At 42.4% G+C, this 17824-nt stretch overlaps 1 protein-coding gene and 1 pseudogene across 1 annotated transcript in view; both read right to left on the bottom strand.

The window, feature by feature from the left end:
- The window catches only part of dcc (DCC netrin 1 receptor), a 318060-nt gene that overhangs the window by 270978 nt on the left and 29258 nt on the right, over positions 1 to 17824 (bottom strand). The window lies entirely within an intron of this gene.
- On the bottom strand, positions 9136 to 11663 carry LOC138634755 (piggyBac transposable element-derived protein 4-like; annotated as a pseudogene).

Genomic DNA, 17824 nt, shown 5'->3' with positions numbered 1-17824 from the left:
ATCCCGCTAACAAGAACTGAGTGTATGAACGCCGGATATCTTCTTCTGATCATGGCGCTCCTCTGATATCAAAAACTTCAGAAAAACGCATCAGTGCGCTTCACATCAGCATCGAGCCACATGATCTGTTGATAACATGCTTTCCATCGCAGCGACACCACGCTGCTCCACAAACACTCAACAGAATAATCCACTTCTGAAAATAGTCCCCAACAAGTTTCCTTCTGTTTGACTTGTGAGTGTTAAACTATAATAGCCAGCTGTTTCAGAGGATTTCTGAGACTATTTGAAAAATACACAACCAGCCTTTACCTTCAAGTACACAGTGGTAGTCCAGCTTAGCATTAGAGACAGCTAGCACAACTCTATCCATATAAAAGAGTAAAAATACACACGCTATCACCTCTGAAGCTCTAAAAGCATTAACATGTTGCAGATTGTGTATTAGCGTGCCATGTTTAAAAAGAAATGTAATTAAATGAATTATATGTGGCGTCTCTGGCCAACCCGGTATCACAGCAAAACGTGAAATAGACATGGCCATCAACTACAGCAAAGCGTGAAATAGCCACGCTTTGGCCTGTCTTGGTGTGACAGTCTCACGTTTTCCTGTCGTGGACGGAAATGAAAGCTACTTCATGCATACGGACAGAAAAATTCAACTTTTTGGAAAAACACATGGTTGTGGTTTGGAAAAGAGCAAAGTTGTCACCAAGACACTCCTCCTGCCTCCTAATACCACCCAAAAAGGTGCTTTGTGCCTGATCACATGAGCCTTTGTTACATTACTTTTACGTACGTGTAAATTTCACACCTACAAAATGTGAAACTGTCGCGCCTCGAGTGGCCAAAGCGTGGCTCACGTTTTTTGCTGTAGTGGACAGGCGTGTCTATTTCACGCTTTGCCGTGATACTGGGTTGCTGTGGCTGCAGCACAGGTTGCCAGATACAGTCAGAGAACAGGTTTTGGTGTTTTTCCCAGCAGACCGAGCAACCTCACTGTGATGATGAAAGACCTGCAGGAAACTGTCCACAAATCCAAAACCCAGCTCTGCGTTTGTTCCCTGGCAAATCAGTCTGAGCCAATTAAATCTCTCTGCTGATCACATGACATCCTGATGAAGCCTCTCTCCACCCCGCCGCTGCACATTCAATTAACTACAGTGAATTATGCATAAATCACATCAATCCGGAGATTCTGTGGACCTGTTTTATTTTTCAGTTTGACTTCTTTCAGCACAAACACACACTGAGACTGATCCATGGCAGCGTAGCAGCCATTCATTTCACACAGACTGCTTCAGAGAGAGAGGAGAGAAAAAGGAGGAGAAAAGGAGGAAAAAACAGGGGGAGGCTCGAAGCTCATCCTCGGCTTCATTCTGGTTCAGGCTCGATCCACCCACCTCCCCCTCTCTCTCTGGTTCTCCTCTCACGGCCGCTGTCTCTCGCCCAGCGCCGCTCTCTTGTGCAGTCTCAGTGATGTATGGCTGCCATCACTGGAAATAATGACTCGTCTGCCCGTAATCTTTTATTTCACTGCAAGGCCGAGGAGGAGGAGGAGGAAGAGGAAGAGGAGGAGGAAGAGGAAGAGGAGGAAGAGGAGGGAGAGTGGGGGGAAACCGGGTAGGAAGGAAGTGGAAGGATGAGAGGGAGGGGGGGGGGGGCAGAGAAGAAGAAGAATCCTCTGTATGTGGATGAGGTGGCAGAGATACTGTCATCAATCCAGAGGAAGAGAGGAGGATGAGGAGGATGGAGGATGAAGAGGATGGAGATACTGTAGCAGGCAGTTCAGCGTCTGTGTGTTAAATGTTTGATTAATTACGGCTGCCGGTGTCTGAATCCTGAACAAACTGATCAGAGAGCAGATTTAACAAAAGCGTACTTGACTTCATCCAACTGAGTAAATCTGAAGGTGGTTCAGAGTTCCTACAGAATAATCATTTAACCCCTCGATCTGAAGCCATTATAGTTTATTAATGAATATCCATATCTCACTGTAGATCTTATCGAGGGAAATAAGTCATTATAACCAGGGTTGAATCATAAACAGTCACTTTGAACACACTCAGCCCATTCAGGCTAATTTCTAATTTGAGGATGTAGAAATATCATTGAAATGACTTGATTTTGATTTATATTTCACATGAATATATTCCACTAATGAACAAGAACTAGTGACTTGTTTCCTAAAAGAGGAGTATGAGGTAGTCTCAGTGCATACCTAATGTTTTACTCCCTAGAGATCTGAATTCAGGACATAGCCTCGTTGAGCTCAGAGACCAGTTGGCCTTCAGTAATTCTTACCACCAAAATTAATTAATGTGTTTCAGCAAAACTGCTTTGAAATCTCAAATCCCACAAGAAATCTGGTGTTTTTAAGGATTTTTTTTTCCCGCTGGAAGATTTCTTGTCCTTTTCCTCCATTTTATCAGCTCAGTGTGAAATTCAACTTTGGTGTGAAGTCGTAAACGTTTTTTGCCGATCGGATGGAAACATGTTTGTACCGACACACAGTCCCGTTGGTGAACCCACGAAGTTCTTCTGAAAGCATCACGAGAGCTCATTTGCCAAATTAGTGCCATTAAAAGGAAGAATCAGCTGTTAGCGGCTTTTGTTTGTGACGTACACTAAGAAGACTGTGATCCTTCAAAATGTGATGATTCTCAGGCAGGTTTTCTTCCAGTGGGACTCCTGTTGAAAATTCATGTCTGTTATTATATCCTGTAATTTCAATAAATTAAAAATAACATTGAGAAAGAAGAGTGAAATCACCAAACACAAGACAGATGTCTTTATCACCCACCTCACAGTATAATGCTAATCCTGTTTGAGACATCCGTGCAGGTGTCTCTAAGTTCATTAGCATGGCGACATGCTCACGATATCTGCATCAGTTAACATGTTAACGTGTGACAACTGCTCATTTTTATGAAACAAAACAGTCGAGCTGAGGCTGGTGGGAATGTTAATAGTTCTGTACATATTTGGTGTGAAAAGTCAAAGGATCAGCGGAGGTGTGAAGTTCGGCCCTGACAGGAACACGATTGGAAGAACCACATTTAATAATGTCATCATCAGACATTTCACTCAAAATACAAACAGTATCCAGAGGAAGGTGAAATAAGGCCTCGTCACTGCCTGTTAAACATGAGCTGGAATCCATCCGATATATGCTGAGATATACTGTATAATACTATAATACTTTCATAAGCCGTTAACAAACATCCAATGTTCTTTGATGTGTTTTCAGTTCTTTATTTTGTACGTTATTTTCTTAAGTGTCATTTTCACTTCTCTGACTTAGTTGTTAAAAATGGACGTATCTAATTTTCTTATTTATTTCATGTAATAATTGTTTTAAATAGCTTCGTAACCTCAGTTTCATTAAAGTTACATTTCAAACCAAAAGTATAATGATGTCTTATGAATGATCGCTGAGGTGACCTTTGACCTGTGTGTAAACGGAACACTCAATCGTCGTCTTCTAAAACGAGCTCGGCAGAGTTTGAAGCTGCCGCTCGTTGGACTCGTTAACGCCGTCTCCTTCGTTAAGAACCTCTCTTGTCGTGAAGCCTCTCCTTGCTAACGAGCCGTCTCCTGACCTTGGAGTTGTGGTTTGTTGGCACGGAGGCGTAACGAGCGCGCTCAGAGCGTCCTGTCGCCATATGGAGGAGCCGACCAGGCGTCCTGGACCACAGCGAGAACTGGACCTGCTCCAGGACGAGACATCCCGCCAAAATAAAGCACAAGAATAGTTTGTCTGAATGTTTCGTCTTATCCTGCTGTTCTCCCATTTGTATTTATTAATATTGTAAAACTCCTTGTTATATATTTTTACATTTATGATTTTATCTTCTTCCATATCATTTCCTCTTTTAATCTTCATTTCATTGGGCTTTCTTTATTTACTAATTGTTTTGATTTTCTTTTATTGTCTCAGATTTTCCAGTGACTTCATACAGAGTTTTTAAAATGTACTCGTACAGAAACACATCACGTTGTTGCATCAGAACAGGCGACAATAAGACGTGTTGTACACAGAGTTAAAAGGAGCTGCAACACAAACAGCTTTTCCTTCAGGAGGTGTTTTCTTTCTCATTATTTTCCTTCAGTATCGACAGGCTGAGTGGAGTTTGTCCATGAACGCACCGTATGGTGAGCGAGGAGACTCACAAACACTGGCGGCTGCGTGTTGGCAGTGGCTGAGGTGTTGTGGGTAATTTGGCCAATCTGGCAGAAGTTGAGCCAACGAGGGTCAAATCCTGCAGAGACGAGACAGGAACTGATGACCTTCACACACACGCCACAACAACCATATGTTTCCTTGTGTGTGTGTGTGTGTGTGTGTGTGTGTGTGTGTGTGTGTGTGTGTGTGTGTGTGTGTGTGTGTGTGTGTGTGTGTGCTGATTTCTACATGTCTGTCTTCAATCAGTTTTAATTGCATATTAAAACATGAAATATTATTTTAATACACTAAAAATAAAAAGTAATAAACTTCATTTTGGAAATGTGTAGCATGTGTTCCTTCTACAGATCTGTTTTTACGTTGTTGTTTTTTTTGTTCTACAAGTGGAAGTCAATCATAAAAAATACACAAAAATTAAATATGTATATGTTGCACCACCAAAGTGGCCATTTAACATCCAAATCCTGAATCCCAAAGCTCAAAGATATACAAAAGAAAACACCTGTAATAAATGCATATTGTATTTATTTAGTGTAGCAGTGGACAGAAACCTGTGAACAGCTGTGCTGTACAGATCAGTAGAGTAACACCACTGAGGCTGAGTCTATAAGGGGTTCATGTCAGTACAGTACACAGGTCTGAAAGGTCGACAATTAACTTCCAAGCTCAGAAAGTAAAGATTGAAAATGATTAACCCTCTCAATACTTCAAATCCACTGCAGCACACATCTACAGTAAAGGTCAATCTTCCACCGAACAACGGGCTTTAGAAATGTTGGAGGAGCTTCCACGCTCAGCGTGACGGTGTGGAGCTGTCCGTGGTGCTGACAGCCACGAGGAGCAAATCCAAGTTGGTCTGACTGACATTAATTCATGTCTTTACAGCAGCGGTTTAAAATATGTCTTTTGTCTGTACGTGACTTGTAGATAACAGTTATTTTGATGTAATAACACATAACGTCCATCAGTGCTGAGCTGCATACGCTTTCAACAAGTTCACTTATTAACCAACTTTGAAAGAGAAACAGAGAAACTGCTGTCTGACAGCTCAACACTCAGCTGTGTTTGTGTGCGACTGTTCATCTTGTGTCCTTATGTGGTGCCACCCCCCCCACTCCCCACCCCCCTTCTCTCTGATCAATACATCTTGTCAGGCAGTGGTTGATAGATTATTGATTGTAATCAGCCTGTCCTCAGTGTGTGCAGACAGCCTCTAATTCCTGTCAATCTGCCTGATCGCTCATCTCTTTCTCTCTCTCTCTCACACACACACACACACACACACACACACACACACACACACACACACACACACACACACACACACACACACACACACACACACACTCATACTGTATTTATTTGTTCTCAATGCTGTAGTTCAGTTTCAAAAATATAGAAAATATAGAAAAATGTATTTATTTTACAGATAAACAAACAAAATGTAAATATTTGAATTTGCTTTTGTCAGAAACAGCCTCAGTCTTTTCTGAAATATTATTTCAAATCTCCCTTAAATATCATGAAAGCTCAAAAAATATTTCAAACTTCATATTCCCTTAAAAAATAAATCTCTCCAACTATCTCCGACCCAACCAGAAATGTTCGTCCCTAAAACTGATTAGTTCTTAAATGTCCCTGGAAGATTGTAAAATCTATCTGAAGCATCTTTAAATCTGTTGGAAGCATCCTTAAATTTCACTGAAGCGTTCTCATATCACAAAAAAAATCTTTAAATCTCCCTGAAATCTTCTCAGCTCTCTGAAACGGTGAGGTGCTGTCATGGCGGTCTCTCATTCCTGAATGCTGAGTCAGAGGTTTTACTTTAATTTGTGTTTCACCTCCGTCTCCAACATTTTGCGCATGTATAGTAGTTTCTGAGACAGACGCAGCCTGGATCGACTCCACGGTCCGTGAATCGTCCGTCTCCATCTTACACAGTGAGTTTTTCACCACCTGCCGCGGCGTCATGGTGAGTGAGCTCACCGGTTAGCTCGTCACATGTAGCGACAGCTGCCAGGTGTTATAAAAGAGCATATTGTACCAATATGGAAGTTTACTGATGCGATGACACAGATTTCCTCTTTTTGTCTTCATCCTGCTGCACCGTTGATGTGTGTTCATCAGCACACTGACACCAAAGCCACGCTCTCTCATCATGTCCCAAACAAAGCTGTTCATTGTGCTGGATGAGTGCTGCGTGTCAACACACGTGTCCATTGATCAGTTGTGATGGAGCATTACAACCACATCTGGCAGACTTTGAAGTCGGTCCGAGGCACATTTGTCGATTATGTGTAATATGAGCTTGAGCTGCTACGTTAACTGAATGGAGACATTTGTGACATCGGTCGGTGACTGCCTGCCCAGACACAGACAACCTTACTGCATCTCTCAAACATCCGTAAATCTCACTGAAACAGGTGCAAATATCCCCCAAACCTTCGATACGTTTTCCCTAAAATATCTAAGAAATATCTAGAAATGTCCTTTAAGCCTCAAACGATCAAATCTCCTTGAAACACCTTGCAGGCTTTCTGAAAATGTTCCCATTTCTCCCAGAAAGACATTTCAAATCTCCATGAACGTTTCCCTCAAACTCTGAAATATATTTTTGAGATTTCCACTGAAATTCTTGGAATAATCTCTGAGCCTCCTGGTGAAAATCCTGAAATCTCCCATCTCAGCTGTGATTAGCAGGTTAAGCACATGATCACCTATTGATTAAATGAAGTTGTATTGAAATGATCAGACAAACGGATCAGACATGAACACCACGGAGAGCCAAACCTCTAACATGGCCGTCTGAAGGAGGGGTGTGTGTGTGTGTGTGTGTGTGTGTGTGTGTGTGTGTGTGTGTGTGTGTGTGTGTGTGTGTGTGTGTGTGTGTGTGTGTGTGTGTGTGTGTGTGTGTGTGTGTGTGTGTGTGTTCTTGCTTCCTGGTGGGGGTTCCTTCACCTCTGAGCCCTTTAATAGACAGGCTGGTTTAATTCTCAGTCTCTCTAGAATCCATTAAAGCCAATCTGGGATATCCATTACCATCTCATCAACACTCTACATTTACATAAACACGCATAATTAGGCGGTGCAGCAGAGAGGAATCACAAGCTCTGATTACGACGCACTGTTTGTTTATTTTTTTATTTACTACTTTGCTCAATCAGAACGCACCTCGGAGTCAGAGGTTTGAGCTGACGACTGAGGCGGCTCAGAGATGTGTCACACACACACACACACACACACACACACACACACACACACACACACACACACACACACACACACACACACACACACACACACACACACACACACACACACACACACACACACACACACACACAGTCATCTCATTTCATCTCTCTCTCTGTTTCTCTCTGGATATTCAATCTTCATTCGAAGCTGCCACTGTGTGTGGAGAGCCAGAATGAGCTACAGGACCTGTGTGTGTGTGTGTGTGTGTGTGTGTGTGTGTGTGTGTGTGTGTGTGTGTGTGTGTGTGTGTGTGTGTGTGTGTGTGTGTGTGTGTGTGTGTGTGTGTGTGTGTGTGTGTGTGTGTGTGTGTGTGTGTGTGTGTGTGTGTGTGTGTGTGTGTGTGTGTGTGTGTGTGTGTGTGTGTGTGTGTGTGTGTGTGTGTGGTGTGTGTGTGTGTGTGTGTGTGTGTGTGTGTGTGTGTGTGTGTGTGTGTGTGTGTGTGTGTGTGTGTGTGTGTGTGTGTGTGTGTGTGTGTGTGTGTGTGTGTGTGTGTGTGTGTGTGTGTGTGTGTGTGTGTGTGTGTGTGTGTGTGTATGTGAGCGTCTGTTCAGAATTTCAATGCTCCTCCTGGTTGACTGGTCTTTTCCATTTAACTGCTCTACCACTCGGATCCTCCGTTTGCCACATGCAGGCAGACTCCAGACTAATATATAATTTAAACTGCAACAAAATCCGGAGAACATTTTTAATACACATCGAAGCCTGACCTCATGTGAATGACGGTCTGTAACATTACCTCACCTGTAGTCTTACAGCTGCTACTACCTGCAGGAAGCAGCGTCGTCTGAGCTTGAAAAAATGATTGCCGAGGACAAAGAAAAGACGTTTTGCAATTATACAACAAGTAGCTCCGCCCCAGAGATCTGATTGGTTAACTGAACATCTGGAACAAATCATCATGACATCACTAGAAATAGCACTCCTCCTTCTCAATGGGATTATAGAATTGGATTGTATTATTGAATTTTATTTTCATATAATATGTAATATAATGTAGTTTCTACTTGTTATAGATCTAGTAAATGACCCATTTGGTGAAGTCGGGTCTCTTTTGGTCCTTTTTGGTCGCTCTGAGCACCCGTACCGTAACACCACGGATAGTCACGCACTTACAATCCTAGAGGAGGCTAGCTGGACCAGTTTGGTTTGAACACATCACACGGAGCTAAAATGTTAAAAACACATGAGAACATGGATATCTTTGTTCATCAGATATCTTTGTTCATCAGATATCTTTGTTCATCAGATATCTTTGTTCATCAGACATCTTTGTTCATCAGATATCTTTGTTCATCACATATCTTTGTTCACCAGATATCTTTGTTCATCGGATATCTTTGTTCATCAGATATCTTTGTTCATCAGATATCTTTGTTCATCAGATATCTTTGTTCATCACATATCTTTGTTCACCAGATATCTTTGTTCATCAGATATCTTTGTTCATCAGATATCTTTGTTCATCAGATATCTTTGTTCCAACCAGACTGAACTAGCTGATCAGTTTAGTGTTTCTATGTTCTGCATTTATTCAGGTGGAGACTAGAAATCCTCTCTGTTGCTAGGGTGGTTCCTAAGGGTCAGACTACTTCCTGGAGTAGGAAACATTACATATGTTACATAAGAGCCTACTGACGTGACTCATTGTTTTCCACTTGCCAGTCTTTCCCCATGTATTGCCATGGAAATGGAGATCATACTAACAAAAACTTGTATATTTTGAGAGCAAATGGCATCCTCTTTAGGAGCTCCTGTCTCAGCTTGTACAAGGTAAAAAAAAAAATTGTCGCATGTGATGTGTCCACTGAGTCCCTGAGTCATGTCCAGGACAACTCTCAATCCTTGATCTTTCTCAGGGGCTCCTCCATCAGGCTTCCCCGTGTAGATTTGTAAGTTCCAAGTATGAGGAAGTGGCATCACAGGCAGCCCAGATCTTTAGACCATATTTTGCAGGTTTAGATGGTGTATACTGTCTGGAGGGGCAGCGGCCCCTAAATGGCATCAGCTGCTCATCAACGGTGACATTAGGCCCGGGGTTGTAAAACAGGGGGAGGCGGTGCACCCACTTGTCCCACACTGTCCTGATGGCAGCTAGCTTGTGTCTCTGCCGTCAAGCTGGTCTATCGTCTCGGTTATCAAAGTGGATAATCTGGAAATGATGTGGAAGTTTTCCAGAGACAAGTTCTCTGCCAGTTTCTGCATCCCACAGGGACTCTGTGGATTCCTCTTTGGACCTGAAAACTCCAGCAAGGATAAGAACCCCAAAGTAGGCATGTAAATGGGTTTGGTCCATCTCCTTCCACCTCTCTCCAAAAACACGCCTTCCTTCTAAATTAGTGCAATCTAGAATAATGTTCTGGATGGAATCTGGGATGAAAAGCTCAAAAGAAGACCTGATGTCCTGCACATGAGAAACTGCCATCCGTGTTGGCCCTGGTTGCATCCTTATCACATAGGCAGCCATGCGGGGAGGCTCATTTCTTGGGCAAGAGGACCATTCAATTTCACCATTTTTTGACATTCATATTTCTTCACTTGCTAGCTGCTGACGGGCTTGTTCTGGTCCTGGACCTGGCTGCTGACGGGCTTGTTCTGGTCCTGGACCTGGCTGCTGACGGGCTTGTTCTGGTCCTGGACCTGGCTGCTGACGAGCTGGTCCTGTGGCTCGTCTTTGTTTTGGAACTAGCTGATGCTCAATCTCATCCTCTTCTTCAAAGTCACTAGCAGACTCTGACTTTTCAGAAATGTGATCCTCACATTCTGAAACCTCTTCCTCTACATCTTCATCCAAAGCTTCTCTCTCTTCTAAAATCAACTGCAAGGCCCTCTGAGCAGAGAATCTTTTGGCCATCTTGATCAGTTGTGATAAGGAAGGATAAGGAGAGTGAAGGTACACAGGACCTACAATTTCCACACTTTTATTAGCCGCGGGTCCAGTGGACCCGAACATCCTGTATGTAATATAAATGTGTAGGGGGGGTGTACGGTGTGTGTGGTCATTGAAAATGTGTTCTGATATATGTTCTTCACAGAAAGTGAGCCAATGCCAATGAGTCTCAGTTTGAAAAAATAATGAATCATGTCATTTTTCTTTTGATAAAAAATGAAAACGGGTCCCACAGACCCGAAACCACACAAGGGTTAATGGCGTTAAAGCACATCCTCTCGTGTAATGTTGCTTAACCATACACTAGTGTCCTTTGGACAACTTTATAAAAGTGGTCTTGAATGAGACAAACAAAGTTTGACATGATCAACAGAGCAATATTAATGGCCACAGCATGCAGAGGCTGAAGGAGAACGGGCTCAGTATTGAGCCTTGAGGAACACCACAGGTCAGAGGAGCAGGAGCATTTTTAGAAACAGACTTTGGATTGAATGTCAACGACTTTACTCCACCTTCCTCGATGGAAATTAGGTTTGTAAATAATCTTGTAGAGATGCCAGAAGACCTGTTCTATTCTACTCTGTTACAGTTGATTGTTCTGTTTGAATGGCCAACAGTCAGCTTTGTGAGTTGGGATCTCTGCAGCTGTAGTTGTTGCTGTTGTATTTTCAGCGGTGGTCGTTAACCAGGGATGGAAACTTTGTTTTCTTCTGATGGTGGACAAATAAGTGGAAAACAATCCAACTGAAAACTGAGTCATGCTTGTTATAATTTTCATTTTCATTTTTGAAAACACATTAAGCAATACTTCTATAGTACTGTGACGACAGCTTATTTCACTACATGCTTTTCCAATTATAACCAACTCTGCAGCTCTCATTAAGTCTGTGTTCAGCAGGACAGACATACATTTCTAGCAAAGAAGCTCTGATAAATCCACAGTAAACCACGAGCACGCCAACAATCAGCAGGCGGCAGTTAGCTGGTGAAGAAAGTGGAACAATAATGTTGCTGTTTGTCTGCTGAATGCGTAAAAAAGAAGCTGTTTGCTAAAATGTCAACCACAACTGTAAAAAGCTCAACTTTAATTCTGTGTTTTGCTTCCTTCTGGTGGTCAAATGTTGATTAATGCAGCTTTAATAAATCTCTACAAAATGCCGAGATAAATCAAATAGCTGTTTCTATGTGGCCTTGAAAGCAGCAGCTAAAAAATCTTACGAACATTTTATGTAAAAAATGTTCCCCTCCTTCTTTTGTCTTCCTCTGGTGAATTCATTTATATTCAAGGACATTCTTCTTTGTCACATCAAGTCTGACTGACGTCTTAAATCGCATTGTCTCTGTGTTATGTACCTGTGTGCATGTGTGTGTGTGTGTGTGTGTGTGTGTGTGTGTGTGTGTGTGTGTGTGTGTGTGTGTGTGTGTGTGTGTGTGTGTGTGTGTGTGTGTGTGTGTGTGTGTGTGTGTGCGTGTTGCACCAGGAGACGTTCTGACTTCCATGTCATACATTAGCATCAGCCTCGGCAGCAGAAGCACCAATAACATCTGCTCCGGTACATTAGCATTTCCTCTGTGACTTTAGCTCCTGCAGACGTGTCCTTCAGTGGAGTTGACAATCTTTACATCGTTTGGAGCTGCATGTCTGTCATCTCATACAGGAATGAAACTATTTTAAGCCCATTAAGTGTTAAATTCAATTTTCCCACATTGACCTCTTTTTTTTTTTATGTCGCTGGGATTTTGTGAATGTGATGTCATCCGGAGAAGTTCGCATGACGGCCAATCGAAAAGAGGCGAAGAGGCATTGTTGGTGGATGTTTGTGCACATTTTTAAAGTCATTAGACGATGCTGATGGAGCCAATCACACAGATCTCTGCTCTCTGCTGTCTTTCTGTATAAACAGAGCCTGTGCACCTGAGACCAATGCTAACTGAAACTGGAATAAAGTGTTTTAATTACGGGGCAATTGAAGACTTTCTGAATGTTGTCGGTCAGAATGAATCAAATTCTGATTGTGAAACGAGTCATTCTGCCAAGTTTGCAACGCTCCAAACAAATGATCCACTGTTTTACAGCCACACCGTGACAGTCGGCAGCGGCGGAGCTTTTGATGTCAGCACAGACGAAGGAGACAAACGTTTCACAATGCAGCTTTAAATCATGACATATACTTCAACTGGACCTCCTTGTAGAGGTGCAGGTAGCTGTAACTAGATGAACAATCGGTGATACAGTGATGTTCAAGTATAATCGCTAAACGTTTCACGTTTCTGAAGAATGACTAAATATAAAATATAATTGGAATATATTTACAGACCAATGAGAGCTCCAGAAAAAAAGTCAATTTCTTTGTCAAACTACCGTCTTGAAAGTTAAGAGGGAGCTGTAACATTGTGTGTGTGTGTGTGTGTGTGTGTGTGTGTGTGTGTGTGTGTGTGTGTGTGTGTGTGTGTGTGTGTGTGTGTGTGTGTGTGTGTGTGTGTGTGTGTGTGTGTGTGTGTGTGTGTGTGTGTGAGAAATAGCTTAGTGCTGAAAATATATGGAAATATAATCATTTAATTTCAATAATTTCTGCTTTTAACAGGTAAATACATTTCAAAGTGTTACATTTTACACATCTTTGATAGTTTTTAAACTACCAGCCTGATTTCATTGAAATTGCTGTAAAGGTGTAGCATGGGCGGAGCAAGAACTGATTCTGGATCCGATCTGAATCACAGGGCACATCAGGAAATTCTTGTTCATTTCTATTAACATTACCATTTTAAAATCCAGTAGATGGTAGTGAAGTTCAATGACCGCGTGTCACAATCCTCCCTCACGAGTACCAGTAATCGGATACACGTGTACTTGCTCAAATTTAACACAGCAAACAGTCACGGAGCTGTCGGGTCAGAGGTTTTATGGGGAAGAAGCAGAACCGGTACGACAGCTTCAAATGAACATATTTTCCCTTTGGTGGTTGCAGCATTGAAGGACTGAACACACAGAAGGCTTTGCTGTTATAGTTTAAAATGTCTTGATGTTTCTCTGTGAATATCCTCAGCAGAGTTTGACTATCAACAGGAAATCTTTATATTTAGTTTAAAGTTTGGGATTTTAAAAGTTACTCTTCATCTCTTCTTTTTTTTCTGAATCAGACTTTTATTTTGAAGGACAGCTGACAGACAAACAGCCTCCTTGAATCTTTATGACTCAGTTTTAAGTTATTTGTGTGCTCGGTAAACAAAAAACACTACGACGGGTTATTCACTGCTGATTTGTCCTTGCTGAAGCTTTTAGTGTTATATTGAGTGGAAACAATAAAAACTTTCTTTTACTGTTCCTCAGCGGAGACAGAAAACCCCTCAGCTGCTGGAGGAAGAACTTTATGTTTTGTGTTGTGCAGCTTCTCACTTTAACACTTTAGTTGTTGCAGCGACCGAGCCGGCTGATTCTCAGTCTGTCTGCAGCGCCGCTCAGGTTAAATCAGGATAAATGAGCAGCAGCCTGCTGGCCGTCCGGGGAGATAAATTAAATGCACCTCTCTGTTTGAATTCTAATCACAGCTGTTGGATGCTCAGGCTCTGAGGTTAAACGAAGTCTGTGTGCAGTACGGTGTGATTATAAAATTGTGAATCTTTCAGCTCGGCCTGCATCTCGATGAATGACGCGAAGGATGAACGAAATCCGCAGTAAAGTGGAGAACACAAAACTGAGGCAAATCTCAGGAGAATTCAGACTTACTTGAGTAAAAATATAAATCACTGGTTTCTTTTTGATTAAAAATGCCTCCTAAAGTGAACCCGGAGCTCATGAGGCAGAGTTTTGACATATATTTGTGCTTCGAGCTGAGTTAAACCACCCTGAACATTTTGTGAAGCTCTGCAGCGTCATTAACCGTCGTTCTTGTACGACATGAAGCTCCTCGCTGACTTTCAAACTGAGGCCATAAAACCCACGAGGAGAACCGTCACCTGATGCACCCTGATGGTGTCTTTGCTCTGACTGTCCTCCACACTGCACAGACACATAAAGTGAACAGTTTGACCACCGCAGTGTTCAACTCTTTGTGTGCTGAGCTGCTTCGATACTGTGCGATGCGTCTTTACACGTTTTATTAGGGCAAAAACGTGTTTTTTTTAAGACTTATGCAAAGTACATTGAGTAAATAAAGTAAATAGATTTAATTTACTTCAACTAGAATTGCAGATTTTTCTCGTTTTGGCGCACCTGTCACAACAAGGCTGGACAACAAATGGGAGACTTCACATAAACCCAAAGAGAAAAGAGGGTTTATTAAAGTAAACTAAGCAACTCAGAACAAAATGTGGGAATATAAGTTATCAGTAATGTGAGCATGTGGGGACGAGTGAAGAGTGAATGTAAGTGTGAATTGAAATAACAAAAGCAAATGAATCTAAATGTCGGCCATGTGGTCAGCAGCAGAGGAAAAGAAAGACAGTCACAGGAAAGCAGCCCTTTTCGACTCAGAGGCCACGCCCTCATCAGGCCACGCCCTCCCACAGAACTTCCTACAGGAGCCCTTCGAGGAACCCCTCTGGTCTGCACAGTCTAGCAAGCGTGTTCGTTTTAATGGCAAATTGCAAATAGAGGGAACATTACCGCCACCTACTGCTACGATATGGAATCCTTATCTTTGAGGAGTGCATCATTGTAAAGGTCCGATCTTTGTATTTGCTGGGATTGTGGGGGAGTTAAGGACACCAATGATACAGTCAATGTCTTCTTGGAAATTCTCTGAACGAAGGAGTCCCAGGTAGGATTTCAAAGATCCCACACATGCAGTCTGAATCACTGTGTTGTACCGATGGAAGTGAATGTACCATGTGAGCTGTTGGTTACAGATCATTTCCCTCCACTCAATGGTTTCTTTTTTTTTCTTTTTTTTTTTTGAACTATTGACCCCTTGGTTTTGCAAGCCTGATATTCCTGCGTGAGAACATGTGTCTGGCCTCATATGGTGAAGGTTATTTACAGTTAATGGATCCTAATGGGAGTTCATTTGTAAACTACTGGAACAGCCTTCAACCAACTGGCAAAGACCACCATGTTGTGCCCCGCCTCCACTGGTCACTGCTGGTTCCTTCTTCAGAGTGGCTGAACAGTCCTTAATTCAAACAGAGTTTCCAGACCAAAATCACAGCAAATACTCAAGCTGTAAGTTCTCGGCGAGAAGAGGCAGGCTGATGGTTTGTTGCTTTGTTCATCAGAATTTTTCTCGTGTTTCTTATTATTAATATTGCTCTTAGCAATCGTTTCAATCCGATCTTGCATAAAAGATAAATCTTCAGATTTGATCTGAACTAAGAACTCGCTGGTTGTAACTCCTTCAAACAGCCAAGAATTTTCAGCAAAATGTAGTAATTATTTAACAACTCTTTTAATAGAACCATAACATGTCCCCCAGGAAATGAGCCTTTTAGATTTGAATGTCATCTTGAGCTGCCGTGCAGCCTGTAGAGGATGCTGGCGGGACGGCAAGTTGTTTGACCATTCAGACCAATATGGTTGTAGAAAGTTACACAGTTAGCTTTTGGCTAGTTTCATTGTTGACAACAGTTGGGTTTCTTTCACTTTCAGGGAAAAGTGCAGATTGTTTTGAAGTCTGTTTCCACACGACATGATAGATGACACACGAATACACGATAGAATACATGACTCCATATGAAAGAGTAATTGCTCGCTGTGGTCCTACTTCTCCCACCGGGCTCTGAAAAGAACCCTTCCCACAGTTCATTAAATGTCTTTGTTGGAAAGAAAGTGAAAAGATCAAGAGAACAAAGGAGAAGCTGATCACCTGAAACACAAAGAACTCAGTCAGTGCTCCCCCAGATGGAGTCGTCTAGTGTGTGTGTGTGTGTGTGTGTGTGTGTGTGTGTGTGTGTGTGTGTGTGTGTGTGTGTGTGTGTGTGTGTGTGTGTGTGTGTGTGTGTGTGTGTGTGTGTGTGTGTGTGTGTGTGTGTGTGTGTGTGTGTGCGTGCGTGTGTGTGTTGTTTTACACCTGCATTGTGTGTTTCCAATTTTTGATTTGGAAACTGAATCATATTTAAATCAGATCAGGGGGGCTGGACCGGATCCCAGCTGACTTTGGGGGACGACTTGGACGGGTCGCCAGTCCATCACAGGGCCAACACAGAGAGACAGACAGGAAACAGACAACCATTCATGCTGACATTCAGAATCCCCAATTAACCCGACGGACGTCCTTGAACGGTGGACGGAGACAAAACCTCCGTCAAGGACATCCGTCGGAGAACACGAGAAACTCCAAACACAAGCTGAGCTCCACCCTCAGAGGAGCTGTGAGGCTAAAATGTCCAAAAGACAATCCGATGTGTTGAATCGCATTTCATTTAGCTGCTTGTGAGTGTTTTAGTACTGAAGCCCAGCGGAGGATGTTGACAGACAGATTCTTAACTCGGTTCTTTTAATGGTTGTAAATAGAACTTTTTTCTATTTTACCTTTATTGTAGAAATCTACAGACAGAAGAGAAATGACAGGGAAGTGAAAACAGAGAGAGCTGCTGCTGTTTCTTCTCACCTTCCTGCTGATTTTGAATGATTATTGTAAACGCTCTGATAATTACATGTAAATAAATACTGCTTTGTTTGTGATGACACTTTTCCAGCTCACCTACTTGGTGTCCAACGTGCTCCACGCTGCATCTCTTTAAAACATTCCTTCACTTGTTCGCTCCACCTGATCTGCCAGCTCCAGACCTCTCTGTGACCTGCTGCTTTCAACATGAAGCAGTGATTTCACTTACTGGCTCTCTTCTGTCTGTCTCTGTCTCTTCTGTTTGTTTCTGTCTCTTCAGTTTGTCTATGTCTCTTCTGTCTGTCTCTGTCTCTCCTGTCTGTCTCGGTCTCTTCTGTCTGTCTCTGTCTCTTCTGTCTGTCTCTGTCTCTTCAGTCTGTCCAGTCTGTCTCTGTCTCTTCTGTCTGTTTCTGTCTCTTCTGTCTGTCTCTGTCTATTCAGTCTTTCAGTCTGTCTCTGTCTCTTCAGTCTGCCTCTGACTCTTCAGTCTGTTTCTGTCTCTTCTGTCTGTCTCTGACTCTTCAGTCTGTTTCTGTCTCTTCAGTCTGTCTCTGTCTCTTCTGTCTGTCTCTGTCTCTTCTGTCTCTACCAGATCAACTATTAAACCAACGGAGTAAATGAAACAAACAAGCTTCTGTGGCCCGAGGCTTCTCTTGCTCTGACTCACACACTCACACACACACACACACACACACACACACACACACACACACACACACACACACACACACACACACACACACACACACACACACACACACACACACACACTGTTACTCCTCTGTCCTCTGGAGGGTTTCTTTTCTAACTGAAGTAACATTTCCTGTGATTTCACTTTTTCTTATTATTAATTATGAGAAAACACTGACTAATGTTTTTTTTTCAAAGAGAGAGTATTAAAAGTTGCATAGCTGAGTGGATTCAAAACAGCTTGTAGGTCACGATGTTCACCAG

This window comes from Brachyistius frenatus, unplaced genomic scaffold (assembly GCF_029030835.1).
Source record: "Brachyistius frenatus isolate BFR_SWC_R1_liver_20210118 unplaced genomic scaffold, ASM2903083v1 Contig_276, whole genome shotgun sequence".
NCBI lineage: Eukaryota > Metazoa > Chordata > Actinopteri > Embiotocidae > Brachyistius > Brachyistius frenatus.
Note: the sequence above shows the minus strand (reverse complement) of the source record. Positions and strands in the feature narration are given on the sequence as shown.